Source organism: Ostrinia nubilalis, chromosome 22 (assembly GCF_963855985.1).
Source record: "Ostrinia nubilalis chromosome 22, ilOstNubi1.1, whole genome shotgun sequence".
Classification (NCBI taxonomy): domain Eukaryota; kingdom Metazoa; phylum Arthropoda; class Insecta; order Lepidoptera; family Crambidae; genus Ostrinia; species Ostrinia nubilalis.
Window position 1 is genome coordinate 9,042,703 of NC_087109.1, and position 10,830 is coordinate 9,053,532.

The 10,830-nt window shown below is 33.7% G+C and overlaps 1 long non-coding RNA gene across 1 annotated transcript; it reads right to left on the reverse strand.

Moving 5' to 3' along the window:
* Nucleotides 1–7,934: 7,934 nt before the first annotated feature.
* Nucleotides 7,935–10,445, reverse strand: LOC135082957 (uncharacterized). Its single transcript, XR_010259533.1, has 2 exons — nucleotides 9,788–10,445; nucleotides 7,935–9,702 (listed from the first exon to the last, which is right to left on the reverse strand). It is a non-coding gene; the product is annotated as an uncharacterized LOC135082957 (long non-coding RNA).
* Between the last annotated feature and the right edge of the window lie 385 nt (nucleotides 10,446–10,830).

Consider the following 10,830-nt stretch of genomic DNA (forward strand, 5'->3'; position numbering starts at 1 on the left):
TTAATACACGGTTCTTAAATATATTAATTGGGAGGTTCTTGATGTCATTTGGCAGCTTATTAAAAATTCGGACTGCCATGGGATAACAGCTTTTACTTTGCAGAGTTGTAGACATACTTGGCAGTACTAACCTCCTAGGATAACGACCACGGTAGTTTGTAACTACATCACTGTTACTTTTAAAAAGGTAAGAGTGATCTCTCACAAAGTTGCACATCTCGTAGATATATATACATGGTAATGTCAATAACCGTAGCCTTTCAAAGTATGGTTTACAACTTGTTCTTATATCTATTTTACAAATAGCGCGTATGCATTGTTTTTGGGCTATGAAAGCTCTGTCCATGTCTACTGCATTGCCCCACAGTATGATCCCGTACCTTAGGATGGAAGCCACATATCCATGGTAAGCTAATAGGGCCGTTTTTTCATCTGAGATATTTACTAGTCGCCATAATGCGTATGAGAATTTATTAACTTTGTTACATACACTTTGTATGTGTGGCTTCCATGTACATATGCTATCTAAGGTTATGCCTAAAAAGATAATTTCATTACTTTCATTTATAGTATGACCTTCATGCTGAACTGACAAATTACAACTTCTACTATTTCTTTGATTGTGAAATTGAATATATTTTGTCTTTTTTACATTGACCTTTAGATTATTGTCATTTAGAAAGTGGATAATATCGTCAATTGTTTTATTGATTTCATTATTGTATTCAGTCAAAGAGTCATATGCATTTGGCACCACCACTGATACATCGTCCGCATACAATGTGCAGAAGTGTCGAGTAGCTTTTGGGAGGTCGTTTATATACAAAATAAACAACAGCGGTCCCAATATACTACCTTGTGGGACTCCGGAGTTCCTTGCTTGTAAATTTGACCTATACGTCGTTTCGTTGAGGTATTTGTCGAGTTTTTTAATTTCTACATATTGCAATCTTGCACTCAGGTATGTTTTTAGCCAATTGTGCATGTTTCCTCTAAAACCATATTCCTCACATTTTGATAGAAGTAGCTCATGAGATACATAATCGAATGCTTTACTCATATCGAAAAAGATTGTCGTTACTTCCTTAGATTTATCCACATGATCCATAATTGTGGTTAAAAGATTGAAAGTAGCCAGCACTGTAGACTTACCTTTTTGAAAGCCGTTTTGATTTGTACTCAGAATTTTTTGTTTATGGATAAAGTTAGTCAATCTAGAAGACATGGCTTTTTCTATTATTTTAGATAAGACAGAAACTAAGGCAATCGGTCTATAGTTGTCTATGATATCAGTTTCGTCAGTTTTATGGATAGGTTTAATAATTGTTGTTTTTAATTTTTCCGGAAAAATTCCCTGTGAGAAGGATAAGTTAATTAGATAACTTAACACAGGCGAGATAGTGGTTTTGGTATCTTTAATTATGTTTGTAGGGATTTCATCAAATCCTACCGAATTTCTATTTTTTAGTTTGCCAATTATAGTCTTTATTTCGTCAGTGTCAGTTGGATATAGAAAAAAAGTGTCATTTACATGCTGGATATAGTCGTTAGTCTTCCTTAACACCTTTGTCATATTATTAATATTTTCACCCAATTTCACAAAGTAATCATTGAAACAGTTTGCTATGTCTTTTGGGTTAGAGATCATTTTGCCGTCGTGTTTTACCTGTTTTATGTGGTTCAATTTTGAGTTCTTCGTATTTTTTATTAAGGCCCAAGATGCTTTACAAGTGTTGGTACTGTTTCTAATATGTTTAGTGTTATTATTTTTCTGTGCCCTATTTATGCATTTTTTCAAAACGGACGCATAATTTTGGTATCGAAATTTGAGGTTAATAGTTCGCTTTTTATAGTAGGAGAATCTAAGTAGTCGCTTCGTTTTACACGATAAACGTATACCTTTAGTTATCCAGCGACTCTTTCTCTGCCCTAAGTTTACTCTTATCCTTCTAATTGGAATGCATAAATTATAAAACAAAGTAAGGAGGTCATGGAAACTATCAAATGCCTTATTTATATCCATTTCTGTATAGATCTCGGACCAGGATAGACTTTGTAGGCATTCATTAAGTTTAGTGATATTTTCAGGACTGAGGTCTCGTTTATAGATAAAGTAATGACTAATTTGATTGAATTTGCCATTTATTGGAACCTCTAACGATTGGGCTGTGTTATGATCTGATAACCCAAGATGGTGTATTTTACAGTAAGCATCAGGTATGTTGCTAATTATCAAATCTATACAAGAAAGTTGCCTAGTTGGTTCAGTTACGTGTGATATATAGCCATAGTTTTGCAGCAGACTCATGAAATCCCTACAGATTTGGCTGTCCTTTATCATGTTAATATTGAAATCCCCTGTTAGTATAACTTTTTTTTTAACTTTTGTTTTGAGTTTGCTAAGAAGTCTATTCAGATTGTAAAGAAATTCATCCAAGATCGCCTTAGTGTTATCAGGAACTCTATACAAACAAATGACTATGCATTTGTGTATTGGGATTTCTATTCCACAACATTCAAAATGTTTTTCTTCAGACATGTCTTTCACATAAGATAGTTTTTTATATTCTAATCCATTTCTACAGAGAATGCAAACTCCACCACGCTTTTGATTTTTCCTACAATATGTTTCAGCGAGTTCATAGTTTGGCAAATGTAAGTTACTTTCATGACCCAGTCTCATGAAAGTTTCAGAGAGGCATATAATATCAACTTTATTATAACTTTTTTCTAATTCTTCTAAAGTCACTAGAAAGAGATCACGTTTGCCTAGTATTCCAGCTATGTTTTGATGTAGTAGGATTAATTTATCATTTTTATGACCGAAAAAACTGCTTATTATTTGATTGGAGAGGTGAAATCATATTGGTTTTCGAAAGACTAGTGTTTATTTCTACAGTTGGACTTGTATTTAAGACTTTAATTTGTTTTTTTTTAGGAAAAAAGTCTGTTATTCTGTACCTACGGACCTTTCCTGTATTAGTATCAGTTTGCTTTATCGTAGCGTTATTATTTTGTCCCATTTGACAGTAACGTTTTCGCGTTCTAGTCAAGTTTTTAATAAATTCCTCGTCATATTTAATATAGTCAATTTCAATGTTAAGTTTCATGCAGATTATGTCATGTAATGAAGTATCTTTTATTTGCTGATTTCTAATATTTACAAACTTACAGTTAGAATAATTTTTTACAATCATTTCGAGGTCATAATTTAATTTAGAGACATTTAAGTAGGGATTTTCATGCACACTTAACAGGAATAGTTTATATTCTTTAAGGTAAGATAGTGCATTACACAGTTCTGTTATTAATTTATATGGATTTTTGTCGTTAGCACCTACAGACAACACAATAATATCATTTTTATGTAGTTTAAGTTGATCGTATCCCTTTAATATCTGTGTAGTAGAAGCATACGGTTTGATAAAGCTTTGCACAGCGTAGATGTCGTTCCATTTATCACGTCTGGTTCGTATGATCTTCTGACTTATTCCACGTACTAGTTCACCACCAAATATGTGGATCTGTGGTTTTCTTCGACTCTTTTCTATAAGTTGGATAGTAATAGATGCGTCATCCTCTTTATTCTTGAGTACTTCTTTATTTGAACAGTAGTTGTTAGCTATTACTTTCTGCTGAAGATCCTTTATTTGTAGATTCAAGCCATTTATCTCCTTATTGGCTTTTTCTAGAGTTTGTTGCAAGTCGCTAATTTTAGTTTCAAGTGTTGCGATTTCTGAGTTATGGATTGCTTGATTTTCTATTGTAATATTAGGTCTTTGCGGTGTGAAGAAGTCAAAAGACGTAAGAGAATGTCTCTTTTTTCGAGTGTAGCTTTCTTCTTTTTGAGGAGTTTTACATATATTCTTGAGCATTTGTACTTCTTTGGTCAATTTAGCTGCACACCTCTTCAGTTCAACATTTTCCAGAATAGTGTTTTCTAATTCAAATCGAGTAGATGTCAGTTCTGTTGTTAGGAGCTCAACTTTTTCTCGTACTTCTTGTAACTCATTTTCTGTAGTTTTGTCACTAAGCACTGTGTGTTCAGCGCTCCTTGACAGTCTTTCCGTAATCAAATATGAGTTTTCTGATAAATCACTTTCTATTGGAGTGCTAGTATTATCAAGGACAATGGAATTGTTTTCTGATATAACTGGTAGCGGTGAGAACACATTAATCAATTCAGGCTTTGGTGAAATGTTTTTTGTAGCATTTTGTTGTCCTTGTTTACTTGTTAGTGATTTGTTTTTTCTATATGTAATGTTTTGCTGCTCCGTTGGATTTATTGTAGTATTTTTTTTCGACTTGGTACATGGCGGACATTTCCAGGTTTGCTTTTTCGCCGAGTCCATTAAGCGGTATAGTTTCTCAGATAGCCCCAGGCAGTCAAATTCGTAGTGATTATTACATACAGTACATAGAACTGTATCTTTCCTGCCGACGTAAGATTTACACTTATTACAAAGTACTGTATGCGCCGAAGATATCTTTTTGTTATTTGATGTCGTTTGTTTCGATGTGCTTGCCATTTTTAAAACAAAAATATTTTCTGTAGTGAGATTCGATCCACAGGTCTGTTGATATCAGACCCCACTCCGTGCTATTGCGCCAGCGAGCACTTGAGATGTTGGGTGAATTTAAGAGTAACGTCAAGTTATAGGGCGTTTGTAAAAGTTCTGCCACTCAGCACTAGATGGCACTGTAAATTCTTGACTATAAAAATGCTGTGACAACTGACAGCACAACTTGACTACTCGCCAATAGATGGCGTGATCGAGTAAAATAGTTGCTCTGGTCATACGATTTCAACTTCTAATATTATAGCAGTAAGAGTCAATATCGTGTCACACTAGTTCGAGTTTGAAATAATCAACCGTCCACTTTTGTTTACGTTTGTGTTTTCTTGAATTTAAATCATTTATTCTCACTGTATCCCGATAAATATTTGCGGTATTGTACACAGTCATTGGGTCACTATCATAACGTTTTTGAGTTCACTTGGTTTTACTGTTAATTCCACTGATATTTGTCAATTGAAAGTCGTTATTTTGCACTCGTTTTTTTTTGCAGAAAGCTCAGTTTGTTTATCAATATAACACTCACACACAGTCATTGTCCGTTTGTACACACAATTCACTTATCAAACACCTAACTTAGCGTAATTATCTATTTTTAAGTATATTTTTTGTGGAGCTCGATGTGAACCGTGACGGCAGCGCCATCTCTCCTTTTCTTAGCTATGGGGCGAGAAATAATTCACCAAATGTTGTAGCATTGGAAGGTGCATTTAAAGCCCTTCTTTTAAATAATTATAACTCGCCCCATGCTATTAATGCAAATTGTGAGAAGTATGAAAACAAATGTCTGCAAACATTTGATTTCTTTTTAAAAGAAAATTCAGAAAGTAGTGTAAAAGATATTCCTGAAGAAATTGAAATTAATGAAGAAATGTTAACAGAAAAAGAAAGTTTTTTAGTACAAATTTAAGTGTACCTGCTAGCAACACTACGGACATGCCATTCGGTTTTTTGGGGAATTCCCTTCCAGAATTTTGTTTGGTCTCAAGGTGCATTCAATCACAAATTATAGCTGTTCATTTGTCATTCATTCATTACTTTCATTAGTCAAAGGAAAGGAAGGAATAGCGGACTATTGTTACTTTTTCGCAGAACAAACCTGTTTTACATAGTGTCTTTGTTCAATTTTCGTAATTAATATTCGAAACATATTGTGGATATGGAAATTCCTTTAAAAAAGAAGACATATGCTCAAAAGTATAGACCAGAATGGGAGCAACAAGAAGAGTTTAAAATGTGGTTAAAACCTGTCCTAACTGATCCTACTAAAGCTTTTTGCTCGTTCTGTCACAGTGAAATATTTGCAAAATTAAATGATTTAAGAAAACATGCCGATACCAAAAAACACAAACAAAAATGTGAATCAATTTCCAAAAATCAGAAAATATGTTTTGCTCCTGCTTCTAAAACAAGCAGACATTCCCAAAAAGCTGAAGGTAAGCTTGCTTTATACATAACTGAACACTGTGCAATTTCTCAAATAGACCATTTGACAGAAGTGTGCAAAGATGCGTTCGCAGACTCAAAATCCTTATAAGACGTAGGTATCTGCCATTCCCTACAGTTAGCCGTCAGTCACGCATCACAGAACTCTATTCCAAAACATGTTGAATTTATGTTAAGAGAAACCTACAAGTGGTTTTCAATCTCATCAAAACGCCAGCATGAGTACAAGGAGCTATACGGCCTCATTAACTGCGGTGACGAACCTCTTAAAATTCTCTAAGTTTGTGATACTCGCTGGCTGTCGATAGAACCGACTGTTGTCAGAATTTTAACTCAGTGGGAAGAGCTGAAGTTACATTTTTCAGTTACTAAAGATAAATGCTACACTGCTGATTTATTGAGTCAAATGTATAAAGACGAAACTAATCGCTTGTATTTCATATACCTGAAAAGTATTCTAAATGACGTACAAATGGGAATCAAGATCTTCGAAGGAGAGCATACAGATCCTGTTAAATTATTAACCTCACTTATGAATTTATTGCGATCAGTCTGCAACAGAATATTGATACCAAATTCCGCAACAACTGAAAAAGATTATTTGACCATTAAAATTGATAACCACCTAAGTCCAGTACCTCATCTAGGATATCTGTTTGAGTCCCACGTTGCTAAAGCCAATTTACCATCTGAAACAGTTGCAACTGTTAGAAAACGTTGTATTGATTTCACCGTTCGTTTGGCAAAAGAAATTCAAAACCGTTTACCCAGCAATTACGTGGCCTTACAAAAAATTACACAATTGTCTGTAGATAACACTTAAAAACAGATCAAAGATAATTCAATCGCTGAACTAGCTGTTGAATTTGGTTTTGAGGAGGACAAAATTGAAAACATATTAAAACAATGGCACACTATAAATTTTGTAAAATGGGACCTAACTACAGATTAGTACAGATACTGTACAATTCTGGGGTCATGTCTTAAAATACAAGACGCTGCAGGATTTAATACTTATAAAGACATCGCTGCTCGCCGGCTGATCGCGTGTGATCGCGTTGGTTTGGCCGAACCTTAAGATTTATGATGTAAACATGCCAATTTACCAACCTTTTATGCTCTAATTTGACTGAGAATGGTTACGCCATATTAGGTACATTTCCCTCACGCCACTTACTCTCACGCCACAAATTTTACACCTCCATGTCTCACATCTTTTCATTATAAATATACTGTCCAAAAATCATGTAATAAAACTTTACAATTAAAATAAACATAATTTTAGTAGAAAATACGTAGACGCTCCGCACACTAACTAATTGACAAATCGCAAGAATACCAACATAACAACAGTAAATTCGACTTTCGTTCATTCGTATAATGCGAACAAATAAAAATGTTATCATATCTGTAAGATTTAGTGTAGAGCGGATACTTTTTAATTTTTTAGGATTGTATGTTTTGTTGCAATGTTGATGACTAAAGTCAACCTAACTTATTTTGTATGAAGTGGCGCCAGCCTGGTCGATCCCGCCAAAGACGTCAAAGCAAGATCAAAGTTTATTTTATTAGTGGACGCTATCAACTGAGGAGGTTAGGAACAGAAAGTGACATTTACACTTTTTAATTATATGAATAAATTAAGAAAATAAATATTTTTGTTGAACTTTATGTGTTTTGTTTTTTTTTTGTTTTTAATATTATGGGTTAATAAGACATAGATTACAAGGTATTAAAAGTTTTCATGTATGTTTTAAAATTTACACAAAATTAAATAAAGAACAAATCAGATGTCACCTTTTGATCAAGTCACAAGTAAATGTCACCATTTGATTCAATAGTTTTGTAAAATGTTACCTTTTGAAACTTACTGTCTGAAAAATGTCACTATTAGAAACAAAAACAAATCAATATCCATACAAAAAATGTGTTTATTATTATTTTAAATTCTTATACATGAAGTTCTCCACAATCAGGTTCTAAGCAGTCACATCCATTTTCATCATTTTCATTGTCATTTTCACTTATATTATTTTCATACAAGATATCACAATACCATTTTAAAGAAGGATCATTTTTCCAGTTTTCTCCAAACTGTTTAGTTAATAAACTTTCTACATCCTTTTTCTTTGCACCTTTTATGAAATGTCCCAGTTCTTTCTCAACAAGTTTGATACTCAACAGGTTTGTATTTCTCTTTAAAGGATTTATTCCTTTTGATTCTCCAGCATTTTCAAATCTGAAGTTTCTGAAACATTTAACTATTGCCTCAGTTCTTTTTTTTATTTGTTTCTTTTCTATGCATATGCGTTTCATGTCCCTTATACCTTCTACTTTTTTAAAATGTTTATCAAGGTTTTTGATGTCATAATACTTCCAATCTTTGCCTAAAATATTTACTCTTCCATGCTGTAATAATAGGTCATGATAATCTTCTCTGTTTGTAATTACTGTTTTTTTTCTCAAATCTTTTTCTACGCGACCAAATACACGATCGGCAGGTAAAAAGGAGTGACCACGCACAGGAAAAACAATCTGAATTTCTTTTAAAGTTGCTGGAGACTCTTTTATTAACCAGTATATAAGTGTGTCAATAATAAATGAATTTTTGTTTTGTCCTCCACACCCATCACAAAACATGCGGATTATGTGTACATCATTTAAAGACCCATTCTGCTTGAGTGTGTTCAGATGACTAAATAAAGCAGAACCTACTTCCATTGAGCCCCTACCAGCCATGTCCTCAGTCCAACAATAAAAATCTGGGTCCTTTCCATCCACATTCACAATACACAAATTATAAAAACTTATTTGTCGAGCATAGAAACTGTCTTGAATTGGTGTTTTTGGTAAAGGCATAACTTGTTGCAAGTCAAAACAAAAAGAATAAGAATTGTCCACTTCTTGTCTTACTAATTGGTAAAAAGCGTTAGCTCTCAGCTTGTGTACTCTTTTTTCAGTCATATGATACTGTTTCTTTTGTGGATCCTGCTCAGATTTAATTTTATGGGACAGTAATGTACATGTCGTGCAAGCATCACTTGCTGGAGATGAAAAACCAATGTTAAATTGTGTAACAAAAATGTGTCTAAAAAACCATTTTTTTACCTGTAGTGCTTCTTCAACAGAATTATTGTATAATTTCCACAACTTTGTTATGTTTAATTCACATGACAAATAAATTCTGCTAGACTTGCTCCTGCTGTAGTGACTTTCCCTGGCTGGTAAGGCTTTTATAAAGTTGCAAACACTCTTCCTTTTTTCTAAAGATTTTTTGGACTTTCTGTCTCCACCCCTAGATTCTTTAGGAATATTGCCATTTTTTATGGTTTTGCACAAAGTGTTTATTCTTTTGCGACCCAAACTCAAAGCTTTCATGAAAAATAATTTGCACACTCTGACTGCCTTTTTATTTTTATTCATTAAATAAAAGTTAGTAGAAAACTTTCGTGGTTTAGGTTTATTGCTGTTTTTATCAACCTTCTTCCTTTGAGGTTTAAAAGATGCTATCAGTCGACAAAGGTAAATATCTTGGCTTACTTTCCCTTTGTTCTCATAAAACAGTTTTCGGTTTCTTACGATATCTTGCTCTTTAAGTTTTTGGCATTTGAAAAGTGACGAAGCTTTGTGCACACAAGGGACAAAAAAATTGGTACACAAGGGGTCCTTATCTTTATATCTGAAACAAAATCAAAAACAATGTTGAAGTTGTGCAAACGAACTTACGAAAGTAACAGTAGAACTTTTCATTTCCATGTACTTACTTGTCGTTTTGTACTTGCTGTTTGCTTCGTTGTTGCTGTCTTTTCTTTTTTCGTGTACCATGGTTGATACTGGCCACGTCTACTGCTTCTTCTTCCATTTTGAGAAGCCGATTCACAAAATAATAAATATTTGATAAATAAATCCTGCTGCACAGAAAGAAAATCGAAAAGGCGCGCAACCAAATCGTCATGTCACCAGTCACTCTGTCTGTCAGTGTTTTGTTTGACAACTGACAGGACAGACAGCGCCATCAAGGAGCGCCGCACCACAAAAGTAAAAAAAAATGTTGCCACCATATAATAAGGTTATTCGATTAAACATATCGATTCGACCTGTCGTCATAATTTATTTTGGGCAAATCGTTATTTTTTAAGAAATAATGTACCCGTTTTGATCCGACCTTAAAAGCCTCAGAAATATTTACAAAGGAAATGACACTTTTTGATTATTATGTACAAATCACTATTGAGATTGAATTAAAATGTAACTTTTTGTTTCAAAAGCAGTAGTTCAAGTTGATTTTTCTATGAAATTAAGCACCTTCAGAACCAATGTCTTGCAGATAATGATAGAATTTATCCTTCCAAGTAAGAAAAAAAACATAAAAAAAAATGAAGCTGATACGTAAATGTCACCTTTTGTTCCTAACCTCCTCAACTACATTCATATTCAGGACGCGAGAACTTCGAAGTAAGTCTTGTCAAATCTGGAACGTGCCTTTGACGATAAAGGATTGTCACGAATAGTATCATTGTTGAAAGACCTAATTACAACAACTTTGGATTCCTCCAAAAGTGTCGAAGACTACGTAAACAAGATTATGACGTCAGCTCATAAATTGTGGAATATAGGATTTTCGATAGATGACGAATGGCTGGGCACATTAATGCTTGCGGGTTTGTCAGACATGTACAAACCCATGTAATGGTCATAGACGTTTAGGCGCGATTGGTCCAATTCGCAATTGGTCCAATATAAAATGATATCCAAAATGAAAGAAATAAGGAGGTTATTCAACTTTTACTACTATTGCAGAAAAAAA